The sequence below is a fragment of the Puma concolor genome, chromosome D1, assembly GCF_028749965.1.
Source record: "Puma concolor isolate L17-30 chromosome D1, mPumCon1.1.hap2, whole genome shotgun sequence".
Taxonomy (NCBI): Eukaryota; Metazoa; Chordata; class Mammalia; order Carnivora; family Felidae; genus Puma; species Puma concolor.
This window is the reverse complement of record NC_141676.1, coordinates 37,566,109-37,592,286: the sequence shown is the minus strand read 5'-3', so window position 1 is coordinate 37,592,286 and position 26,178 is coordinate 37,566,109. Positions and strand designations below refer to the sequence as shown.

Below are 26,178 nucleotides of genomic sequence, written 5' to 3'. Positions count from 1 at the left end.
TGGCCTCAGACTCAAGATTTAAGGGGTGCCCCAAAACTCAGCAATTGGGATAATATTTTAATGTATCATTTTTAAAAATAAAAACAAATGCAAAAACTAAGGTGAACGTCAGTATTTATGATTTGTTCTTTCATCTCAAGCTCTAGTTGCGGCACTTACCGATCTTGTCTTTATTTAAAATTGTTACATTTTTGTTCATCATGGAGCTTTTGTATTCATTTTTATTTTTAGCAGTTGTGCATTGAAATACAATTTGTCTTGAGTGGGTTTTTTGGTGCCCCCTTAAATTTATGCCTGAGGTAAGTGTTTCACTTGCCTCGCCCTATTTTCCTGCTTCCTACAATAAGGCAGAACACTCTGAATGTGAATGCCAATAGAATAAAAATTGAGGGAAGCCCAAAAGAAACAAACTCAGAGTTGCACCCATGGCGCAGCACGAACCTAGAACAGTAGCAGGAAATTGTTAAAGGTTACATAGCTAAGAATAGAAATTAAAATAACTTAATTTGAAGTAATACATTAAATGCATAGAACAATGCCCGGTGCATTGTAAACTGTACTTTTCACATTGTAAGCTCTTGTTAGCTATTACTATTATCATCTTTATCACTATTATTAGTGGTTATATGGCTGAGTTATAAATTCTTGTGCTCTATTAATAAACCTGTACTCTTTCTGGGGCGCCTGGGTGGCTCAGTCGGTTAAGCAGCCAACTCTTGATTTCAGCTCAGGTCATGATCTCATAGTTTATGAGTTTGAACCCCCCATCGGGCTCTGTGCCATCAGTGCAGAGCCTGCTTGGGATTCTCTCTTCCTCTCTCTCTCTCTCTCTGCCCCTACTCTGCTTGCTTTTGCTCATGCATGTTCGTGTGCTTTCTTTCTTTCTCAAAATAAATGAATAAAAACTTTTTAAAAATAATAATAAATCAGGACTCTTTCTAACATGCTCAATAATCTTTGCTGAGCCAAGTTATAAAAGTTCAGTGTTTTTAATATTTGCTTTGCAGAATTGCTTACATAATTTGTTATTAATTACTGCATGAGTTGCTTTAGAGAGAATTGTGTCAAAATAGTTTTCTCTCCTCTTTCCATATTTAGTGTTCACTTTATCCTTTGGAGAATGGCTGATATCTGCATTTCAGTAAATTCCATAAAATTTAAGAATCATCGAAACTATCAGAAATCAGGGGCGCCTAGGTGGCTCAGTTGGTTAGGCGTCCAACTTTGGCTCAGGTCATGATCTCAAGGTTCGTGGTTTTATGCCCTGTGTCAGGCTCTGTGCTGACAGCTAGGAGCCTGGAGCCTGTTTCAGATTCTGTGTCTTCTTCTTTCTCCCTGCCCCTCCCCCACTTGTGCTCTGCCTCTCTCGGTCTCTCAAAAATAAATAAATGAAAAAAATTTTTTAAAGCTATCAGAAATCATATAAAGTGGTATAGCTCTTTTTTCTTCTTCTAAATTTTTGAAATGCAAAGTAAATATTTTGGAAAAATATTGGGTTTAAACTAGAGAAAGGGCTGGATTAAGTTAAATTTAAGCATGTAACACTAAAAATTATCACAATTTGTACTTAATATTTAAAAGTATCCATTTTTAACTTCCAGAACTTTTTTCTTTTGTACAGGATCATCATTCTAATACTATTACACTTTTCTGAAATTCACCTTTAAACTTATGTTACCTACAAAATTGAGATCCTGGTCCAGATAAAGATGACTGTGACAGAAATCTATATAAAAAAAGAGAATCCATCCAACCTTGCCAGCCTTTGTGCTGGTGTTTTCTTAGATGAATAAATACCAGCCAGAAAAAGCAGAAACTAAATTGTCTATTAATTTAAACTCAGATTGTAAACCTAGAGTGGCTCAATAAACCATTTTTTTCCTCTTCAATACTGCCCCCTTTCAAAATTATATCCTTTATGGAAGACCCAACACAATATCCAATTTCCATGAAAAAGGAAAAAATAATATTTGTTGATAATAGACACCATGCTAGGCACATGTTTCCAGGCAAAGGGCTGAGGACTTTCAAGTCAGCACACTAAAGTGAGTGGTATATGCCCAGATATGCTTTTATCAGAACTCTGGGGATCAAAAATGCTACATGTCTTGCCCAAGTTAATAAATAATAGAGGAGGCATTCAGAACTAGTTCTGACGCTCAGTGCTTTCTTCCATAGGGATCATGACCCAACTGAACCTAATTAATTCTAATGACTTGTTCTCAAAGCACTTCTTGATTTAAATCTTCTCTGTATCAAAGCCAGTAATTAGCAAACAATAATACTTGACACAGGTTTAGTAACTCTGTAACTGTGCCCTGATAATATCTATTTCTACTGCATATTTCATAGTGTCCTGTGTGTGCTAAGTTCAGAATAAATACCACATTTTTTGAATCATCCTTAGGGAGAGGCTTTTATTGCATAGCTGCCTTTAGAAATCCTTTCTCTTAGTAATCCACATTTTCATAGAGAATGGATTCTCTCGTGGGTCTGGAGGCTGTCTCAACCTCTGTGTGTTTTGGACAAGATTGCATAAATCAACCCATGATGACTTCGCAAGGACACCAAAACCAGTAGCAGTACCGTCTTGCCCCTTTTCACCAGCTCCTCTTACATAAATATTAGTCAGTCCCTTACTTCAGTGCAAAATTACCTTCTTGAACTTTCCCTTTTTTTGAGTGCATTTCAAAAATACACACTCCTGCTATGTCATCCTCATCTTTTCCCCTCTTTTCTTCCCAAATTCCAATTCCCTTCCTTCTAACTCTCAACACATACCCAACTCATATGCTGAAAGCTATGTCCTAAGCAGAAGATAAGCATCTAGTCTATTAAGTTGAAAATCTAATCCCATGTACAATCAACAAAAGCCTTCTTTGATTTTTAAATTTGCCTCATATTTTTCTAAAGTTAGTATATGAAGAGATCAACTTTTGTCCCAAATACTAAGATAAATTAGTTTCAATATACAGGGGGTGACTTATGCTATTCTTTGGAGTAAATCAAACTTTTCAAGTTTATTCTTCAATGAGAATTGACCATAGGTAGTGCATATGACTCAGCCTCTATTATTATAATCATTATAATCTAACTGTAATAATAATAATAATAGTTGGCATTGTTAATCTATTACTTATGTGAGTTACTCATTTTTTAGCTCAAAAAACTTTACAGTATAATGTATTTTACATCCTGACTAATTAAGTATTTTATTTCAGTTCATTTTAATATTGTGGAACTTTGTTCTTTCACTCTCTTTTTAAAATGGAGAGAGTTTGAAGTTAGAAAGACTAGATGTTTAACCACCTCTATATAATTCCAAGTAAAAAGTCTCATTGCTACTAGAGGAGTTGATGAAAGTTGTTCTCTAGATCCAAATAAGCTCTTTGACAGGTTATAAAATTAATTTTAATAGTCAGATGAGGAGAAGTATTTATTTCATGGTAGGTCCTAAGACAAACATCTAAAAGTACCTCAAACTGATAAGCGTTTTGCAGGAAAATATAATTTTAAAAACATAATTTCACCTAAGGCTTATATTTCTTCAATAAGAGCATAGAAATACATGAAATAAAAATCATGTTCTTGAAGTTCTTTTTTATATCAACGTATTTAGGTACTATGGTCCATTTTACCTTATAAGCCTAACAAAAAGATACCCATCTAAGTGAAAGAAAATCAATTGCATATGTCTGATTTAGAATTATGTTCATTTACCTAATAGTTTATGGTCTTGAAATCTCTTGTTTATAGCATTACCAAAAGGATAAATATTTTTAAATGACTGAAAATTTCCAATCACCCGAATAATAGTTTTGAGTTGCCAAAATCATTAAGAGCTTATGAGTTGAACCAGAATGTCTTACTTTTCTTCGCATTTCTACTTTGCCCACAAAAAAACTGACATTTACACATATAGAAGGAATTCAGGTAGTTCTATAAAATAATTGTGATTGCTTTTAGGAACTAACAATTAAATGATGTGAGGAAATTGACACTCTTATGAGTGACTATAAGCATTTTTCTTTTCTGTTTACGAAAGAAAGAAAAACGAAGAGTCTTCTAAGGTGACACTGAGAATATGTAGCAGAAAAGGGGAGGGTGTCTTTTCCTCACTCTAGCTCTTTTGAATCCTTCCAGTAGGGCTACTTCTCTCTGGTGTGCTGTGTAATCTTTCAAAGAGAAAGCTGCCTGCCTATTCAAAATATACAGACTTTTTTGTAGTTAGACAAACTGAATCCCAGACAAAATAACGCATAATTAAGAAGATTTTAAAAATAAACGTTTAATTCTGAAAAAGACGGACTTTTAAAAATCTTTAAAAAGTCCTTTTCTGAATGCATAAGCTTGTAAAGATGTTTATCATTTTCCATATCTTGAATTTTTTTGTACTTGAGACCTGTACTTGAGATCTTACATCACCATAAGACACACTGGAATGAACACAGGGCTTTGAAAGATGAAAACAAAAGCAAGATCCTTGGACATAGATAGATACAAATATAATGCATGATTCTTTTTTAAACCTTAATTATTTCTTAGTGTGAAACAGGTAAAGGTAGTGGGTGAAAGCAAGTACTTTAATTCAGATAGACCATATTTCAAATCTCAGCTCCTCTAGTTTACCTAAACTTATAAACTTGGGAAAGTGATTTAACTTTTCTATGTCTCTGTTTCTGTGCCATAAAGCATACCTAACAGTGGTAAAGACTGAAAGACTATCTATACAAATGGACAATGACCAGACCCCCTGTGATAATAGGTCTCTGACCAACAACCTCTGTAGCAACCAGCCCAGGATGATCAGGACTTGTCAGTTTTCCTATTTTTTGCCCCTGTTTCCAACTCAGGATCAATCACAGAAAGCCAAATACACTCCTTAAAACAATCACTTCCTGCTCCCCCCAGGCCAATGACCTCCAGAGCATATCAGAAACCCCCCCTTTTTTAAAAAAAAATGTAAAATAGCTTTTTCATTCCTCTGCTTACCTTTGAGTTTCTGCCAAATGCAGTTAACATGGCTTGCTAATAACAAACTCTGAATATATAGCCTCTGTTTTCATTTGTGTGGTCTTCATTTAGTTCCACAAGAGTCCCTGAAAAATGAATGTAAAGAGCCCACTTTCACATTTAATATAGGAGTGCTCAGTAAAATGGACAGAAACACCTGTTGCATGATGGAGTCTACATCCTCCTTAATTCTGCTAAAGATGATGTTTCAAACATGTTTAACATTTTATATTGTGTTGGAACAGTTTAACTAACAAATATTCTTGCCCTCTGACGGCATGCATTCATGCTGACTATCTGGAGCTAGTAAAACAATTATTTCGATTTAAAAAATAGATTATTTTGCAGAGGAGTAAATCCTTCTGGCCTAAGAATCAAGCACATGATGGCAAACAGCCTCTTTAAGATACCGATGAATAGGATGGGAAGTTGAGCTAAAAGAGGCACATCAGAATTAACTAGTAAGTATTTGAAGAATACAGGTCACTTGTCCCAATTATAATCTAATGAATCTGAATACATAGCAGGTGGGATCCAGGAATGGGATTATGAAAAATCTCTCTAGATAATCCCAGTGAGAATGAACTATAAACAACATTGGCAGACACCTAAATTAGATGATTTTCCCACTTTTAAAAATTAAAACAAAAAAAATCCTTGTATTACTATATTAAAAATAGAAAGTAATACAAATTTCAGCTACATCACTAAGAGAATTCTATATATTAAGATTAACATCAAAATATAGTTTCTCCTTTCCTGCATCCTCTGGACTGGAGAGGTGATCTGGTTTCCAGCCATCAGGGAAGACAAGACTTTTTTTTTAAGTTTATATATTATTTATTTTGAGAGAGTGAGAGAGAGACACACAGAGAGAGAGAGAGAGAGAGAGCCCATGTGTGGGAGGAGCAGAGAGAGAGGGAGGCAGAAAGAATCTTAATCAGGCTCCATACTACAGAGCAGAGCCCAATGCAGGGCTTGAACCCATGAGCAGTGAGATCATGACTTGAGCCAAAATCAAGAGTTGGAAGTTTAGCTGACTGAGCCTCCCAGGTATCCCAAGACAAGACTTTTGAGTTCAGGCTGCAACTATGTTTTCATTCACATACATATACAATAAAAATCATGGGAAACCTAGTAAGAGCCAGGTGCTATTCTCTTCTGTTCCTTCACACCCTAGAGTCATTGCCCTATCAATTCTGCCTCTCGCTCCTAGAATCCCCTAAATTCTTCATTCCCTGGCACTATGCCTAGGGAAGAGGCAATCACTGCAAAAAACTCTTGTGGTTGAAAAACTGTATTTCCTATGACAATAAATATATGGGCGAGGAGGACACCTACGCACCGGCAGGAGCTCTCCTCTCTGGGGACATCTTTGAGCTCCAATGTGTCCTGAGCCCTGTGGGTCACTGCATAGTAGACAAGAAATGGAGGCAGTGGGCGCTCTCAGCCCTGACTCAGTGAGGTATCTGCCTTTCTTTAATGTATCTGCAAAAATGAATTCCAGATACTGTACTGTTAAGAAAATCTGTGAAGGAAATTTGGAATCTGTGTGCCAAAGACAGAAATGCTAAATGGAGGGAAAGCATTGCCAATGGCTTGGCATAGCTTCTGAGACAGAGGAAAAAAAATGAGGATGTTGGGTAATGTAAGATAATAGATGCCCCACTGAAAATATAGTGAGTAACTTCTCATGCAACCATCTGTGCCCCAACTTGCTTAGCAGGAAACTGGCATTTATAAAAGGATTTACTCCATTTACTGAGGATTGTCCACAAGGTGCTTGCATTTATGCTGTCATATGTGTCTCTGGCTTCTATCTGTTATTCACTCAGCTAGCATTGTCAAAATCTCTTGGTTTGAAATAGGTTGCTTCAGTAAGATCAGAGAGAGGATCTATGCTTCCCCAACTCCCTTCATTCACGCAGTCAGAAGCTCTTGTTAATTGCATATAACCTCAGTTCGCAAGCCAGCTCCAAATGATGCAGAATGACAGCTCACGCCACAGTGTTGAGAAAAATGGTGAGACCAGGTCTTGACTCAGCAGAAAAAAGAACTCCATGCAAGACTGATGTCTTCTGTTGGCCTGGGGTCAGCGTGATCGCATCTTAGAATCACCTGCTTGCATGTCTATCACCCCACACTATAAGCAGTAATTAGATTATATTTCTGTTCCTTCAGAAGGTAAAGTTTATTGTGATGACTGAAATACCACTCCTTGTCACTGCCATGTTCATCTCTACCCAACATTCTGCCTCTGAATGGAAACCAAAGGCTATTCTAAACTTCATCAGCTCCATATTTTTCTAAAAAAGCCTGTTACAAATTTCTATCAATAATTAATATACCCATCCAGCCATAAAAAAAGAATGAAATCTTTCCATTTGGAACAATGTGTATGGGTCTAAAGAGTATAATGCTAAGCAAAATAAGTCCGCTGGAGAAAGACAAATACCATATGATTTCACTCACGTGTGGAATTTAAGAGACAAAACAAAGAAGCAAAGGAAAAAAAGAGACAACCAAGAAACAGACTCTTAACTATAGAGAACAAACATGGTTAACACAGGGGAGGTAGGTGGGAGAATGCGTAAAACAGGTGAAGGGGATTAAGAGCACGTTTATTTTGATGAGCACGGAGTGAGATATGGAGCTGCTGAATCACTGTGTTGCATACCTGAAGCTAATATAACTGTGTATTAGTTACACTGGAATTAAAATTTTTTAAGTACGTATGCTTGAAAAAAAAGAATTAATATACCTATATTTCTAATCTTTTGGCTTCTCTTAGAGTAACATGTTACAGAAAATAAAATAATTCTAGTACTTGATTTTTAAAAACCTCCTTCAGACCTCAGATAAATCACATAATTTTGTAACTTAATTAGCAGCTTAAATACTATACTGTATTAATATACAAGTAAAAACTAATTACTAAGTTAAGTAACATATGTGTATTTATTTTATGTGGGTATGTGCATACATTTATATATATGAATTAAAATGCTTTGTTAAACAGCCATTTATTTACAGTTTATTAAACAATGTTAGTAAACTTAGAATATGACTTTCCTTTATATAAACTGTTTCTTGGATTTTTCTTTTCCTCATACTTGCATACATTATGATTTTTTTTCAGTTTGCCACTATTAAGAAAAATAAAAAATACCCAAGTCAGACATTTTTTGCTTTTTAAGAACTCCAGGAGATGAAATTAAAATGAGTAACATAAGATGTGTGAATCTTTCTTCTTCTTCTTCTTCTTCTTCTTCTTCTTCTTCTTCTTCTTCTTCTCCTTCTCCTTTCTTTCTTTCTTTCTTTCTTTCTTTCTTTCTTTCTTTCTTTCTTTCTTTCTTTCTTAACGTGTGAATCTTTCAAAGTTTGTTAAAAGTAACTCTGTTCACCATAGAAGTGAGTACTTAAGTCTTGGCATCATTTAATGTGATTGAATTGGTTAGTTAATAGCAAAGAAAGTCACTGATCCCTGGCAAACTCCAGTCACCACCAAACTGCTTCTTCTCTACAAACATTTACTCCATTAATCATTCATTGAGTGTCTGTTTTATATCCAGAACACTTTGGCTGATTTAAGTAATTCTATACCATGGCATTGTGAGGTTAAGAAACTTCTAATCCATTCAAGGGAAAGGGTCATGTAACAGAAAAAGGAAGATATTATGAAAAAAAAAAAAGTTGCCATCTAACCACTGATTTGTTCTATAAACCCTGGGATTTTCCTTTACTCTGTTGTCTCCTTTATCTGTCTTCATACCTTCATTTAATCACCAAGCCTTGTTGACTCAAACAGCTATATATTTCATAAACCCATCCACATCACCTTATGTAAGTTTCCATTGCTCTGTTCTTATATTCTTCACACTGAACTCTTTGAGGACACTTTTGTATGTCACTCACAGACATTGATAGTATACATAAGGCACAATAGGTTTTTCAGCAAATTATATACAAATATATATTTGAAGATGAGGCAAGGTAGAGGAAAGGCTTGAAAATAAAGCTAAGGAGGGGTGCCTGGGTGGCTCAGTCGGTTAAGCGTCCGACTTCAGCTCAGGTCATGATCTCACGTTCCGTGAGTTTGAGCCCCGCGACGGGCTCTGGGCTGATGGCTCAGAGCCTGGAGCTGCTTCCGGTTTTGTGTCTCCCTCTCTCTCTGCCCCTCCCCCGTTCATGCTCTGTCTCTCTCTGTCTCAAAATAAATAAACGTTAAAAAAAAATAAAAAAAATAAAAAAAGAAAAGAAAGCTAAGGAAATGCAGGCAACATTTTTTTTGCACCTACTGGATCCCAGGACCTGGGCGCATACTAAATAAACTTTCTCAGTATCTTTGAAGGGATAGTCAACTTTGTCAACAAAGGAACTGAATCACAAAATTGCAAAGTAACAAGGTAGGGATCCAAACTCGTGTCTCTACAAATTACTCTCCCATTAAGTATTGCCTAAGTTATTTTACTTTTATCCTAAAGGAAATGGGGAGACGATAAAGATTTTTGAGTCAGGAAAAGCACGGTAATAGTTGTATGAAAATTTGATATGGCAACAGTGTGCATGATTTTGAACAGAGACACTGAATTCAGGGAACTACAAGTCTAAATCAGTGACTAAGAGGATTGGAAATAGTGTCCAGGTCAGAATAGAGCCAGTGGAGATTAAACGAAGGAATAACTTTTGCCGTAAATTATATTGCAGCTTATGATATATTTATGAGAAGTTGCTGGTTCTTTTTCCACTGCATAGGAAGAAAATATTTCTTAAAGAAAAGAATCACCTTCTAGAAAACACAGGTCGAGTACAAACTTGAGGGCATTTCAAAAAATTCATGGTGTCGTTTTTCTAGTTTAGGAAACGTGCTGCAATGCCAGGCCAATTTCTAATAGTGCCGTAGCTCTTCTTCTGCGTTTTGGAGCAATCCATCAAAGTACCTGTAGGCAAAGGAACTTAAAGGTTTGGTGTTTGTAATTTCATCAACCGACGACAACCCTCTCAGCAAACTAGAAGGAAATGCAAGTTAGAAAAATGGAAAGGTAGGCTCCTGGAGAAGATGCTCCATAGGTGTCTGGGAAGAACTACTGAGTAGGGCACAGCCAGCAGGCAGTTGTTGCAAGCCTCAAAAAACACATCTCAAATAAAAGGTTTATCAAGAGTTGTTTACAAGTCAATTCATCATGAGTTCCAGTACCTTTTCGTAGGGAAAGTGCTCATTGCTAGGCTGTAGACGGTCTCAATAAGAATGGGAGTCAAAAAGCTATGAGTTAGATGATGTAATTATAAGATAGGAGCCAAAAATTCCAGGCAGAGGAGATACAGTCTTCAATACAATCAAAGCACTTATGAAAAGAATAGAAGAAACACCTTTCGTAATGCTGCGTGGCCAGAGAAGGGTGAATGCTATACTTTACCGCTTTGGGTATCTAAGACTCATTCAAATTAAATGATGAAATTTTGTCCCCATTTTACATTACTAGAAACTCTTCTGATACAAAAGCATAACTCTGTAAATATACTAAAAACCATTGACATGTAGATTTTAAATGCCCAAACTTTATGGGTTATAACATATTTCAATAAAGTTTTTAAAAAAGGGCAAACAACAACTGAATCAGACCAAAGATATATAAAAACACATGACAAAAAAGTCACAGAAAAACAACTGAAAGTTTGTGAGAAAACTTGGTGTTACAATAAGAGAAATTTTCATGTGAGAATTAGTTTCAGGAGAAATAAGAGAGATACATATTTATAGCCAAGAAGAGACAGATTATGTGTACTGAAAGATTCATGTCAGGATTACGCCTAATAACAGATAATTAGGAACAACCTAAATGTTCAAAACTGAAAAAGTAAGTAAGGACATTACTATACATATAACCAAATGCCTTCTCGGAGTTAGTCCCCAAGACTATCCTCGCTTCTGATACCAACTGTAAATTCAGGGTTTCCAGAACTAAGCTTGCATTTAGTAATTCACTAGACAGTCTCACAGAACTGGTGGCGAAAGCTGTTTTTCTGGTAGTTATCGTTTGTTATAGGTGTTATAGGGCAAGGAAATGTATCAAAATAAGCCAAAGGAAAAGACACATAGAGCAGGGTCTGTAGAGGTTACAAACACAAGCTTTTGTTGTCTTTAGAATGTGTTAACCTCCTGGCATTGATCTGTGATGATATATAAGCAATAATGCCACAGGAAGCTCATCTGAACATCAGTGTCCAGAGTTTTGGGGGGACTTATTTGGTAAGCATCATTGATCAACTGATTGCCCAGACGGTGTTTCTTGGTCAGTACCCATTCTATGATTATGGGATGTGGCCAGCCCCACTCAAAGATCTAGTGTGAGTAGCCCCCACACTAAACTAAGACATTCCTGTCATATCTGATATCAGTTACCTTCCAGAAGCTGAGGACAAAGGTCAGACTGATTTCTCTTTGCCGAAGCCAATTCTTTGCTACATGATGATGAATTAGGAATCCAGGGTAAGATGCAACTAATATGAAATAATTACAAATAATCTGTGAAAACCATAAAAGCAACAACACAAAATGGTGGCTATGTGGATGTTGCCAATACTTTTGAGGAAAGGAAATAGTTTACTCTCCTCCATCATTACATGAAATCAAGGTCACTAAACTTTCATCTTCAGCTCAAATAAAAGCACAAAGAGAACGACTCTTCCAGACGGTCAATTCAAAAGACGGGATTTACAGAAGCAGAAGAAAGAAGTACAAAATTGGGATTCTCCTGTAGCAAATTGACCTTGACTCTTTTGTCTGTGAAAAGTTATTATTATTAGTGGTGGGCAGGATTTGTATCTATGAACCCCGTAGGATATTCTGCAAGTGAAAGACAATTTGGTACATCCCTTTTGGGACCTGCAATGGAAATGAAGTAGAAAAAATAAGTTTTTGCTCTCTTGCTGCCTAACTAAATGTCAAAATAAAAACCTGGAACTGTATTAATTCATTGTATGCATTTTCAAGAAGTTCACAAATAGTGGGCTGAGTGATATGGATTTTTTACATTCAGTAGAATTGTGTTAAAAGAGAAATAATAGCTATTCAAATGTGCAGTGATTACATTTTCGCAAAACATAATTTTCCACCAGAAAAACCAATAATCTAAATCATTTTTGCAGGGGATGAGGAAGACAGAGCAGAGTAAGTGTCAACATGAGCTTTGTTCTCCAATCACTCTCAAATTATGTTATTTAAATTTTCTAACATCATTCACAATTTTATTATCAAGGCTCTTTTTTCTTGTCCCATTCATCAAATTTAAGTTTATGTGAAGAATGTGATCTATCTCATAGTGTGATAGATCTATCTTAAGTAGAAAATGTACTCTATTTAAAAGGGAGATAATTTTGTGTGTGTCCTATTAAAACTTGTAAAATTTCACTCCAAATGCTAACACTTCAAATGTGGGGTTGTTTCTCAGCCCATATTTGATTTCACCCATCTATGTGAATCTGGCTACCATTACTGTTTTTTCTCTTCTCCTTGATCCACTAATTTTAATTATGTAGCATCAAAGAAAAAAGGTCTGCATATGTCTCTAAGATATTTTATTTAAAAATTTAGTTTTCAAGGACTAGTATAAATGTCTGTACTTAACTTTGCCAACAGTGGATTACTTCCAGATGCATCCTTCAATAGCATCATGTAAGCATAAACTTTCTTCTCATAGTCATTACAGCTAGCATTTATTGGACATTTACTGTGGCAAACATTGAGCAAATATAGTACATGAAATATCTTGTTAAACTGTCACCAAAAACAAATGAGCTAGATATTGGTATTATCTTCTTTTTATGAGGAACAGAGGCACAGAGGTTTATATTTGAAACCCAAGTCATCTGAATCCAGACTCTGTGTTCTTGACTACATTATGTCCATCCATTTAGCATAATGCTATATATAAAAAGGGCTCTTGCTAGAAGCACAGTGAAGTGAAATTGAAATTCAAGGTTAGTGAAGGACCCTTTTATTTTGGTAAGTCAGTTCTTCATAGGAAAACAAGAAAAAAAAAAACCACCTTAGTTTGTGATTTTAATCACAGACGTCCGTCATTTCTCCAAGGAAGACTAGGATTTGCCCAGATAATATTTACTGAACATCTACCAGGTAAGAATTATACAGTATTGGGGAATATTTAATTCTCATGATTACCAGAGGGAAGAGGTCCAGGAATTTCAGAAATTTCCTAAGTTTGCATGCAAAAATTTGACTTTAATATATATGTGTACTTTTCTGAATAGGATGCTAAGAGCTGTCGTCAGAGTTTCCAAGAATTAATGGCATTGCCCATAGGATTCACAACCACTGTCCTGGGGGATGTGGGCCAAAGAAGACTGGGTTTGGACCTGGCCATTCGGCTCCAGGTGAGAAGAATCTTCTGAGCCAGCACATTAATATCCAGGGCCCACATGGGGTGGGGGTTTCAAACTCTGTAGTGTTTATAACATATGATTTTTGCCCAGAGCCCCTTTGGACAAATGAGGATTCCAGAGACTTGAGTCCAGCCAACTTTCTCTTTCCACTCAGAAGACTCATCTAGTAGTAAGTACAACTATAACCCCAGGAATGATCATCTGACAGGACAGCCACAGGCATCAGCACAGTTAGCACTGATGATACCATAGTTTTATTTTATATTTTTACCTATAGCAGAACCTGCTCAGTGTGTTGAAGAAAACTTAATAATAAAGTTCCCTGTCAGCCTAGAAAATCCTTTCCTCAACTGTGGCTGAGAAAGAAAACAATCAAATCAGACTGAGATGTACATCACAGGGAATCTGCTAATGACATTATAAAGACAGGACAATCCCATCCTTGCTATGCTACCACACAGACATGATCCATTATGCACGTGTTCTCAAGATCCATTTGTCTTCTTGGAATAAGATGTGGCAGAACTTCTGGCTGCACATTCTTTCACAGTTCATCTCCAATTCACCTGGTTGATTGGGGTAGCCATCTGGGCTAGCTAACTGCTTTCAACTGAAGAGGTAATAAAATTTCTGTATCTCTTTGACAAGCAGGTGGTTACAGTTTGGAGAAGGCCTCGAGGCTAAGATTCTGTTGGCAAGAAGATAAGGGCTCCAGCTTCCCTTATGTTTACATTTCAAAGAGAGAGAGAGACCCTAGGCCTTTAAGGAGAACTTTCCTAGACTCTAAGACTAGTTTACTTATCCCTTAAAAACGTTTATGTACAAATCAGGGGCGCCTGGGTGGCGCAGTCGGTTAAGCGTCCGACTTCAGCCAGGTCACGATCTCGCGGTCCGTGAGTTCGAGCCCCGCGTCGGGCTCTGGGCTGATGGCTCGGAGCCTGGAGCCTGTTTCCGATTCTGTGTCTCCCTCTCTCTCTGCCCCTCCCCCGTTCATGCTCTGTCTCTCTCTGTCCCAAAAATAAATAAACGTTGAAAAAAAAAAAAAAAAAATTAAAAAAAAAAAACAAAAAAAAAAAAACGTTTATGTACAAATCAAATGGACACGGAAAGAATTTACAAACACTAGGTTTCTCAAGGACATGTTCTAAGAAAGGGGGTGGAGAACACCTCTTTCTGACTTGTCGCATCAGGGAAAAATCTAAAAAGAATATTTTACCTTTATAATATTAACATAATTTCTTTCCAGAATTACAGTGTAAGGAAAAGGTGGGGCATTGGCTTCACATGTGACCTTTACTTACACCCTCCCCCAGAGAGTGCTCGTGGGTGCAAAAGTGGGGGAGGGGCTAAGGGAAGGCCTGGGAGAGACTCTCAAGCATGCTCCACGCCCAGCACAGAGATTGATCCAGTACTTGATCCCATGATCCTGAGGTTGTGACCTGAGCCAAAATCAAGAGTTAGATGCTTAACCAACTGAGCCGCTCAGGCGCCCCACATGGGATCATTAAAATAAGATTTTTTTCCCCCATCCTTTGAGATAACAGTTTTAAGAGCTAATGGATTCAGTATATGTTTCTGGTTATGTTCTACAGAAAGGAGATTTGGGGATGGAAATTCATGCTCAGGGCATTTAATGGGGAATTCTTAGACTCAACACCTGTGGAGAAATGATGGCAGCAAGTTCCAGCAAAGGGAGGGAGTGAGCATTAGTTAGCTCTGTGGCCTAGAAGGCCCTGCATATTTGCAGAGCATTGAGGCAAGGAGGGTGGGCTTTTCCAAGGGGACTTACATTAACTAGCTGTATGTTGACTGCCCCTGGGAAGGCAGTGTTACCCTGGCAGAGGTCGTTCTCTTCTGAAAAGGACAATTCCCAGAGGATTCAGCCACCAACCATTTGGAGAGATAAGTGTTTCTGTTCCAAAGAGAGGGGCGGGGACCTGGGTGGCACATCACATCTATTACAGTGTCTGACTTTTCTTTAAATCTAAACCCTACTCTATTTCAACACCATTCTTATAAATAGTGTGAGTCAGTGTGTGGGTGAACAATTTTAGAGCAAAGAATTACCAGAGGATTTGTGAATCGTCTCTGTGTACTTAAGGAATAAACGCAGGAAAAAATAGGGTTAGGCTGTTTGAAAACCAGGCTACCTAGATTCAGCTGCCAAGTGTGCATCTTCCAAACTCTGCCTCCTTCCTTTCTCCCATCTCTCCTAAGGAGGCCAGGAGGCTCAGCCTGGACATTTACAAATCTCCTTTGTGGAAAATCCATTACTCTCAGTGCCCTGAGTGAACATTATCAGGATTAAATCCCTGGCTTGGCATGGTTGTGGAGGGTTTTTTAAATAATAAAGCATCACATGTGATATATAGCAATGTATACTTTAATTATGTAGTTGCCAAGTCTAATTATATGTATTGTGCAGCAACTTAATAAATGGGTTCTCTCAAAGAAGGTTACACTATGTATATAGCATTACTTCAGTGCCCGTGAAAGAAAACTTTCCTGCCTAAGCCCTTCACTAATTTGTGGCTATGCAAATAGTAAAAATGAAAAAAAAAAAATAGGCTATCTAAGACATTCACTACTGAAAAGCCTTCGATGGCTCTCTTTAGGCTGCAAAAAAAGTCCCAGCTCTTATGAATAGCTTATAAGGCTGCCAGTCTTAGACCCAAGCAAGGGGAACCCCTGCCCATGTCCGTGAGCTTTAGAAGATATCCTGTGACTCTCCTCTGGCTTTCCCACAGGAAGGCAGTCTTTGGGGCCAAGGAGATATGCCTACTTATAGTCCTTGCTCCTGCATCCCCTGCTTTTCAGCTCTTGCTTTGGAACCTCTTGCCCAATGGTGACCTGTTTTCGGGGACCAGGCAAGGCCTGACCGGGGTCAGCTCTTCACGCAGGACTTACAAATTGTAAACCTTTTAATATATGATGTGTAAATCTTCATTTGTCTTCTTTCCTCATGTTTCACAAATGCTGAAGTCAGGCCTGGTCCATGACCTAACCCCTAATTTTTACTTCAGCCCCATCTTTATTCAACCCAGTCTCTTCCCTTGTAATGTGCACTTAGAACATACTTAGCATACTTAACTATTGACAGTTTCCCAAACAAATCAATCTGTTTCTTATCTCTCCGTGTTTGCATTTGCCTCTGTGAATAATTTTCTTTCCATTGACTATCCCATGCCCCCAACTCTATTCTGCCTTGTCTACCTGGCCAATTTTCACAGAAGAGGCAGTTTAAATATTGCTATTTGGTGAATCTTTCCCTTGTGTCCCTGTTCTTGGTTCTCCCTCACCCAGCTGCACTTACATACTCATTTCTCTCTAATCTAGATTAAAAATATTGGCATCAATGAAACTATATTCTAGTTGTTAGTTGAGGATAGGAACCATTTCTTAGACATCCTTCTAACAACAGTCTATCATCGTATTTCATGAAGAGTAAACACTTCAAAAACATTTGCTGAATGAGCGTATCTATAAACTATTCAGTAACATGATGTTAGCATTCTTAAAAATGAGAAAAAATAGGTCACAGAAGTATTATCATGTGAGTTTGAATGTTAAACACACTCTCTCCCTAATTTTAATAGTTCTAGGTTGATGAGTATCTGGATTTGATATATACAACTCATATGCATAAGTAGCTGTTGAGGCATAGATAGTTAAATTACTAAGTCCAAAGAGATAAAACTTATAGCAATGACTCAAGGAAAGAGTTAGTGTTTATTTTATTCTATGAACAGAGACCAGTGGTGAAAGAGTGTTGAGGAGTTTTCTTTGATGAAGTAAAAATACTTGTTCTTCATTACTTTCATGAGGGTGTGAGGGATTAAGTACACAGTGAGTACAAAAGGAGGTTGGGGGATATACAGTGCGAATGGAATTGAATGATTATCTATTTCATGGCTGCCCAAGATAATGCTTAAAACCTCACACATTTAGAGAGTGTCGTCTACGTTTCTTCTACAACCTTGTATCATTTCCTTAGAGAAATTGCAAGCTTATTGCCTCAGACCTACCTATTACACAAAGCTCGATCGATACAGACAATTCAAGTGCTTAGATAGTTACATTCCGGGGAGAAAAAGAAGGATGCTGCTGTAAAAATGGTGTCAATGTTTCCTATAAGAGTAACAATAATAATAATAATAATAATAATAATAATAATAATAATACAATAGGGCAATAATGCTGAAGTTTTTACATACGTATAATTTAATCTCCTCTAAGTTACAATTTGTATGAAAGTCTTTTCAATTATGTTTAAATTTAAGAAATAGGAAACACTCAGGGGTAGCTGGGTGGCTCAGTCGGTTAAGCATCCAACTTCGGCTCAGGTCATGATCTTATGGTTCATGAATTCAAGCCTCGCATTGGGCTCTGTACAGACAGCTCAGAGCCTGGAGCCTGCTTCAGATTCTTTGTCTCCCTCTCTCTGCCCCTCTCCTCCTCTCATGCTCTCTCTCTCTCCCTCTCTCTCAAAGATAAATAAACATTAAAATTTAAGAAAAATTTAAGAAAAGAAATAGGAAACACAGTAACTATCACCAATCACACACACACCTTGTCCAACTACCTATCTAGTCATCGATTGACCAATACTATTAATATAACAATAATATCCTCTTCAATATTCCTATTTTTATTTCACAATACAAAATGTAAAATAATAAAAAATTCATTACAATCATAAATTTAAGAATGGCTTTATTTTTTATATCTTCATTGGCACCTTTGAAAATAAACCTTTGGTAAAACTGGACACATGACAATTTAAAAAAAAATTTTTTTTTAACATGTATTTATTTTTGAGACAGAGAGAGACAGAGCATGAACAGGGGAGGGTCAGAGAGAGGGAGACACAGAATCTGAAACAGGCTCCAGGCTCTGAGCTGTCAGCACAGAGCCCAACGCGGGGCTCGAACCCACGGACCGTGAGATCATGACCTGAGCCGAAGTCGGCCGCTTAACCGACTGAGCCACCCAGGCACCCCAACACATGACAATTTTTGAAATAGGAAAGAGACTATCTTGCTGCCTTCCTTTACTTTCTATCATTTTATATCTTATAGATGAAAAAAACCTATGACTTGAAGAGATTAGTAACTTGCCCAGATTCACAGCTAGAAAGCTTTAGGTCCAGCAGAATTTAAACCTAGGAGGTGGACTCAGGATCTTGCCCTCTGAACTGCAATGATATACACACACCACAGAGTTGAAGCTTCAAGTCATTCATAAAATATAAGAAGATGCTCACTAGAAGTGTTAACAATCCAGTATTATGAAACTGAGCACATGCATTAGAGCTGCAGAGATGTTCTGATTTTAAGAAGCAAAGATCAGGGGTACCTGGGTGGCCAGGTCGGTTAAGTGTCCAACTTCAGCTCAGGTCATGGTCTCATGGTTTGTGGGTTCGAACCCCACATCGGGCTCCATGCTGAGAGCCTGAGCTCCGTGCTGAGAGCTCCAGCTCAGAGCCTGGAGCCTGCTTCGGATTCTGTGTCTCTCTCTCTCTCTCTGCCCCTCCCCCACTTGCACTCTGTCTCTGTCTCTCTCAAAAATAAATAAACATTAAATTTTTTTTTTTACAAAAAGAAGAAGCAAAGATTAAATTTCAGGTCTCTTAAGTCACTCACTATGTAAATCAAAGTCTGTGGGTGAGATCAAAGTGCAGGAAGCTAATACATACAGGCCTGCTTTGCTCCTTAACTTCACCATTTATAAAACAGGGATCATAATTGCATGTACCTCAAGAGTAGTTGTATCAGATTAGTTAATTCATTTAAAGTACTTAAAACAGTGTCAGCCTCATGAATAACACTCAGTAAATGAAGCTGTTGTTATTGGCATTGTTATTACTAATAGTACATAGTGATGCTGATTTTTAGAGGTAACACAGTTAAGTGATAAAAACAACAGATTTTGTTTCTGTGTTCTGTCCCTACTTGTGGAATTTTGAACAAGTCTTAGTTTCTCTGAGTCCTAGCTTTTTTCACTTTTCAGGTTGGCATAATGAAAGCAATCCCGACCAGTTTTCCAAATGGATTTGAAAAGCAAATAAGAATATTAAAAATTTTTTAAAGAAATAGGTGATATTAATTTTAATAATGTATTTATGAAAACAATTATATCCAAAATATAATTACAACATGTAGAAATAGAAACTACAGACAAAATTATTAACATGATGCTTTATATTCTTTTTTCATACCAAGTCTTGGAAATCCAATGTGTATTTTACAATTACAGCACATCTCAAGTTGGACCGGCCATATTTTCAGTGGTTGATAATCATGAGTGGGTAGTGGCTACCATCTTGGACAGTGCAGTATCGTATTCTATAATCTTCATTATGACCAATGAAATAGATATTATTTTTATTCTTATTTGCGAACGAGAATACGAAGGTTTAGAGACGTTAAGTAACTTGATTGAAATCGCATGACAAATATGTGGCATCAGCAGGATTTCAGATAGGCTTTTTTTCTGGCTCTAAGACCCATGTTCCTCTCCCTCTAAACACACTGCCTCTCCAAGCTTGCCCCTCCAGCTCAGCTTTACCTAGCTTTAGTCTCATTTTTAAAAAAATGTTTATTTATTTTGAGAGAGAGAGAGAGAGAGAGAGAGAGAGAGAGAGAGGGAATCCTTAGCAGGCTCCACACTCAGCATGGAGGCCAACACGGGCCCTGACCCCACGACCACGCCAGGCCGAGATCATGACCTGAGCCAATATCAAAAGTTGGATGCCACCCAGGTGCTCCTAGCCTCCTCATTTTTAACGTTAGTGGGAATTCTGCTACTATAAGGTGATGATGGAGATCAGAGGAAAAAAGGAGTGTATGGCCAGGCTGAAGTTTTTAGCCTCACGAAGCACATCACAAACATTAACTCAAACATATAATCTCATACCCTTCATTGAATCATAATTACAAATATTTTCATGGAAGTCATACTACTGTCACAAGAGTAAATGGGTACTCATGGGAGACTGAGAGAAAAGTCAAATTACCTGCTGCCAATAGTGTGTAAAATTTCTTAAAGTCTTGTTTTTTTCTCACCTTATTTTGTAGGGAGGGGAGATGATGCTAATTTGCATATACTCCAGTATAGCCATGCTTCTTTTAATATAGAGCTAATGTTTAAAATGACTCAATACAGAGTAAGGTGGGATTTTGAATACCCCTGTGCACTTTCATATGTCTTCGGGTATGTTCTTAACACAGTTTGAGAAGGAATACCTTCCATATGGTCTAAATTTTATCTATGAAACATTCAGATTACCAAAAAGCTTCCAAAGCAGAATGCACTGTTTTTGATACTTCCAAAAATTACTCTAGTTGCATTGTTCATTCATACCAAATAACCATGGGAACATTATTGATATCTTTATTGTATTGCATTCCACTACAAAATGTGACACCTTCTTTTATGGAGACAAAGGGAAATTTTTCTCAGGCCTCATTTTTAGGAAAATGTCCTAATCTCATTTAATACTGAGGTATTGGTGTTAGTTTCCTCTTTGCGACATTTTTGGTCCACTTCTAGAATCTAGATAGGGCTTTGTGGGATAGGTACACTAGAAATGTTATTTTCCTTACTCTTACTTTTTCAAAAGAATTTTAAACACATTTTATTTTTTTAGAGAAATTTTAAGGTCACAACAAAATTGAGTGGCAGATACAGAGATTTCCTGTGTGCTCTCCCCTCCCATATAGATACAACCTCTCCACTATCCCTACTAGAGTGCTACATTGGTTATAATCCATGAACCTGCATCAGCACATCATTATCAGCAAAAGTCCATAGTTTACATTAGGACTCATCCTTGGTGTTGTACATCCTGTTTGGACAAATGTATAATGAAATGTATCTACTAGTAAGGTGTCATATAGAGTAGAAATTATATAGAAATTATTTTGGTTTTCTTTAATATTTATAATAGTTATTCTTTGGAGTAATATTCTAATTTTCTTTGTATATTGTAAACTTTTTGGTGCCAACATCCATGCTATTTTCATTTTGGCATCCAGCCTGTACCTTTCATGAAGCCACGACACATAGTTGTTGCTTAATAGGTGTTTTCAAAGTGCGTGTAATTTGCCACTAACCACAAGATACAGGAACAGTGTGATTTCCTCCTTTGTGGCCTTCACAGTGTGAAGTGTGGCCTTCACATAACTCCAGAAGAGTCATCAAATTAAACCTGGAAACATATAAATGATATGTTTATTTGCTTTATTCATACCTGTATTGACAAGGATGTTAAATATATCGGTATTTAAAGGATCTTGTGTATATTTACTGCTATCATGTCTTCCAATTCATGTCTAAATTGAATTGAAATAACTCCTATAACTCCTAAACTACACAGAAAACAACTACAAACATACTTTGTATTAATTTTTAGAGTAAGGGGATTTTCTGATTTTATTAGAGATTGAAAACCAAGGGGAGGCTGACAGAAATGCATCCATCTAAAAACTTCAGGGGCGCCTGGGTGGTGCAGTCGGTTAAGCGTCCGACTTCAGCCAGGTCACGATCTCGCGGTCCGTGAGTTCGAGCCCCGCGTCGGGCTCTGGGCTGATGGCTCGGAGCCTGGAGCCTGTTTCCGATTCTGTGTCTCCCTCTCTCTCTGCCCCTCCCCTGTTCATACTCTGTCTCTCTCTGTCCCAAAAAAAATAAAATAAAAACGTTGAAAAAAAAATTTAAAAAAAAAATAAATAAAAAATAAAAACTTCAATAGCTTATATAATCACCATTTAGCTGAAATATTGTCAAGGACTCATTACATATTTTCAAAAGATTTTAAAAGTGGAGGTGATTATAATGCACTTTGTGATTCCAAAAGAAAGCCTTTGAACATTCAAAACAGATTTTTTTCTCTTCCCTAGAAGCAAAGGGTTATTAATTTCCCCTCTAAATTTTGCTTCCTTTTTTTTTCGTGGGTAAAGGCAAAGCATGCTAACTATAAATTATCAGCCTCCTGACACGCTCTTATCCTGTTTACAAAGTTTGAAATCTCATTAATTTAAGATCTGATAGCAAAACTGAAGCAAATTTACATAGCAAATGCCAAAATCAATATTAAATTTATGTTCTTTAAAATGCTTTCAGACTTTAACTTTTTAGAAAAGTTAAATTAATAAACTTGTTAATGGAAATATTTCTGTGGAAGATACATTGAGTAGAGCCTATTTTCATTCTTCTTGAACTTGTCATTATTTTGAATAACAATGTTAAGGAGAAATTCAAGAGCAAATACATATTTACATATTTATATCCATATATTTACTGTCACTTGTAACTTAAATGTAAATAATAATAATAGCCAATCTTTTTCAGAAAAGGAAATTAGTGAATATGGTGCTGTATAATAATTACATTCATTGAACCTTTTGAATGTCCCTTCCTAAGGGAAGCCTATACTGAATCCACGTGTAAGTTAGGTGCCCCTACTGTGTGTTTTTATAGTCACCTGTACTGCTATTTCTCAAAGCAATTATCATATCTGTAATTATGGGCTTATTTGCACAAAAACTGTTCATTAATATCTGTCATTGTCACTAGATTGTAAGTTCCAAGAGAGGCAAAGCTCACTTTTTTTCTCCCCTGCTGAATTCCCAGTACCTGGGAGGAGTTGTCCAGTAAATGTTTGTAAAACTAATCATTAATAAGTAACTGATCCAAATGATGCATCTACATATAGCTGGGGAATTCAGGCATACCCACTTGGGCATTTCTTTCTCTTAACTTTTTCAACAGAGATCTAATCAATATGTGTTTGTACAGTATCAGACATTTAAACAATTAGGACAGATTGTGGTTGAAACTTTGAAAAATCTTTCACTTTCCTCTCTCCCACTGGCAACCAATCCATAATAGATGAGCAAATTGGGAGGCAAAGGACTTATCATTTCTTTCCTGCCTTACTCAAAGTTCAAAGACCCATCAACAAATGCAGGATGATAGGTTACTTTATACCACCTGTAAACAATTTCATATTCTTGGGGCACATGGCTGGCTCAGTCAGTTAGACTTCTGACTTCAGGTCATGATCTCGTGGTCTGTGAGTTAGAGCTCACGTTGGGCTCTGTGCTGGTAGCTCATAGCCTGGAGCCTGCTTCGGATTCTGTGTCTCCACTCTCTGCCCCCGCCACGCTCGTACTCTGTCTCTGTATCTCTCTCCCTCAAAAATAAATAAACATTAAAAAAATTTTAATTTCATATTCTTTGTTCATGTAATATATTTCTAAAGTATTACAATCAAGTAATATTGAAAAGGAGCTTTTCATTCATATGTATGCCACGTGAATGATAGCTTAAAGACTGACAGACATGAAAGATGCTTTATGATAATTATCAAGTCTGAGAATCTATAGTCTTATAAATCACATTTCACCATTGGCTAATTTTATTCTCTCATTTTATCAATGAGAAAGCAATTTTGTAAAACACTGTATTTTTATTTTAAAATTAGAAGTTATTGAATCCTAATCTAATGCTTGTATTCATGATCGCCTGCTAAAACAAATCAAACACACTAAAAAGCATATATAACTAAGAATTAGTCACAAAATATATGATAAAATAACTAAATTTATTAGACAAGCAATTTCAACCTGAGTTGCCTACATGTTTCCCCATTTTACAATGAAACCAAATAAACACATACCAAAATTGCCATATTGTGGAGTTAAATTATGATCAGCTTTAATATGTCTTTAATCCAAAATATTAAGACTGGAGCAACAAGGTAATACTCTAGTATTCACCATGCATGTAGGTATATTAAATCTGCTAAAGAAAAAAAAATCTGCAAAACTTTTTGAAAAGTGTTTTCTCAGCAGTCACTAATTTTGTAAAGTCAATAAAGTAATTTCTGTGTCAATCACTAACATTACATTATTTCATGAAATATGCTTTGGGAGATACTCCTCTAAGTGCCTATTTTTAATCAATCAGCTAATATGTTTATTAAGCATCAGTATGTGCAAGAATAAGAAAGTCAGGACCTCTGCCTTCTAGACTTTTCTTTTTAGGGGGGACAGAAAATAAATAACCAAGTAAAATAATTAGGATGATATAAATGCTTTGAATAAATTTAACTGGGCAATATAACAATGACGTCTAATTTCTGATGGGAAGGTTGGGGAAGGTCACTCTGAGGAGGGTATATTAAAGCTGAAATCTGAAGTAGAGAAGGATCCAGCTCTGGGAAAAGCCAAGAAAGACCAGGACAGACACAGAGAATCAAAACTATAAAGATCTTTAGATAAGAACAATATTATATTCGAAGAACTGGAAATTCTGTGTGTCTGTAGAATATATTTTAAATGCAATCAGTGTACCAGATACCATTGAAGAGATAGACAATTCATACAGAGCCCTATAGATCCATAGTGAGTGATTCGTCCTTAATTCTGTGGAAATGCACCTAAAGGTTTTAAGCTTCATGAAAATATAATCTGGTTTACATTTACAAAGAATATTCTGGCTGCTCACAGTCAGGGGAATGGAAGGGAGAAGTACAAGAATAGAAAAAGGGAGATGATTTTCAAGGTTATTGAAACTGTCAACTGAAAGACAAAAATGGTTCAAACAAGGGTGATGTCAATGGAGAGGGACAAGAGTAAACAAATCAAAATGCAGTTTGGAGATAAAGCTGACAGATTTGCTAATGGATTTCATGAGGAGACTGATGGAATAAAAAGAGTTGAGTATGACTTCTTACCTGTCTGGGTTTTAGAAATTGGATGGATAGTGATGTCATTTCCTGTGTTCGTGAAAATTGGAAGAGGAATAGGTTCAGCAGCAAAAAGTCATTATTTTTTTTTTTTGTTACATTTAAGATCCCCTTTAGATATCAAGTGGAGATGTCAAGTAGGTAGCACACAAGTGAGAATATGGAAAATTTATTGACTGGAGGTACATTGGATTATGATTTATACGACATCAATCAACTATGACACATACAGTGTCAGGAAAAAGTTGTGAAAGGTTTTGAGAATGAATGTATCAAAATTACTGGGTGTAATCAGTGGAAAACTATGTCTTCTTTACAGCATACCCTTCTTGGTTATTTGATTACAGAGGAATTGTGCCTTGCATTGTTTTTGAGTTATTTTGCAACTATAGACATTGCAGGTAACTGATGAATGACAATGATTCTTGTCTGGGATATGCAAATACATTTTATCTGGTGGAGGAACAACCGAATCTTCGAATCTTGGGTTCATTCCCAAAGCCAGTTTTGCATGTATTTGTAAGTTTTAGTTCACCTCCCATTACTCCCATCAAATAACCTTTTATTTTCTTCATGGATCTTATTTCCTCTTTGAAATAAACTTGCTTATTTAATGATTTAATTATGTATTCCCTACCTTGTCTAACCAGGGGGTTAGAAGTGAAGTCCAGAAGGACAGAATTGTTACCCATCTTTACTATACCACTGCATCCCAAGCAGCTACCAAATGCTTATTATTTAAAAAAAAAGACTAATAAGATTTTTCCATATAAGTGAATACTGGCTTTTATTTAAAATAACTTTTGGGAAACAACCTGCAAAGAAATAGAAGAGGACATAGTCTAGTAGTTATGCACATGGACCCTGGCTCTGCCCTTAGTAATAGATGTGACTTTCTGCATGATATTTAATGTACTTTAGTTTTCCTGCTTGTAAAGTGATAATAATAACTATGCCCACATCTTAAGACTATTATAAGAATTAAATGTTAACAACTTGTTAAATGTCTGGGA

The 26,178-nt window shown here is 36.6% G+C and overlaps 1 long non-coding RNA gene across 2 annotated transcripts in view; it reads left to right on the top strand.

The window, feature by feature from the left end:
* Positions 1 to 26,178, top strand: part of LOC147576595 (uncharacterized) — a 229,236-nt gene that overhangs the window by 98,480 nt on the left and 104,578 nt on the right. For both annotated transcript variants that reach the window (XR_015240955.1, XR_015240954.1), the window contains exons 3-4: positions 13,285 to 13,407; positions 13,507 to 13,585. This is a non-coding gene — a long non-coding RNA (uncharacterized LOC147576595). The remainder of the gene's footprint in view (positions 1 to 13,284; positions 13,408 to 13,506; positions 13,586 to 26,178) is intronic.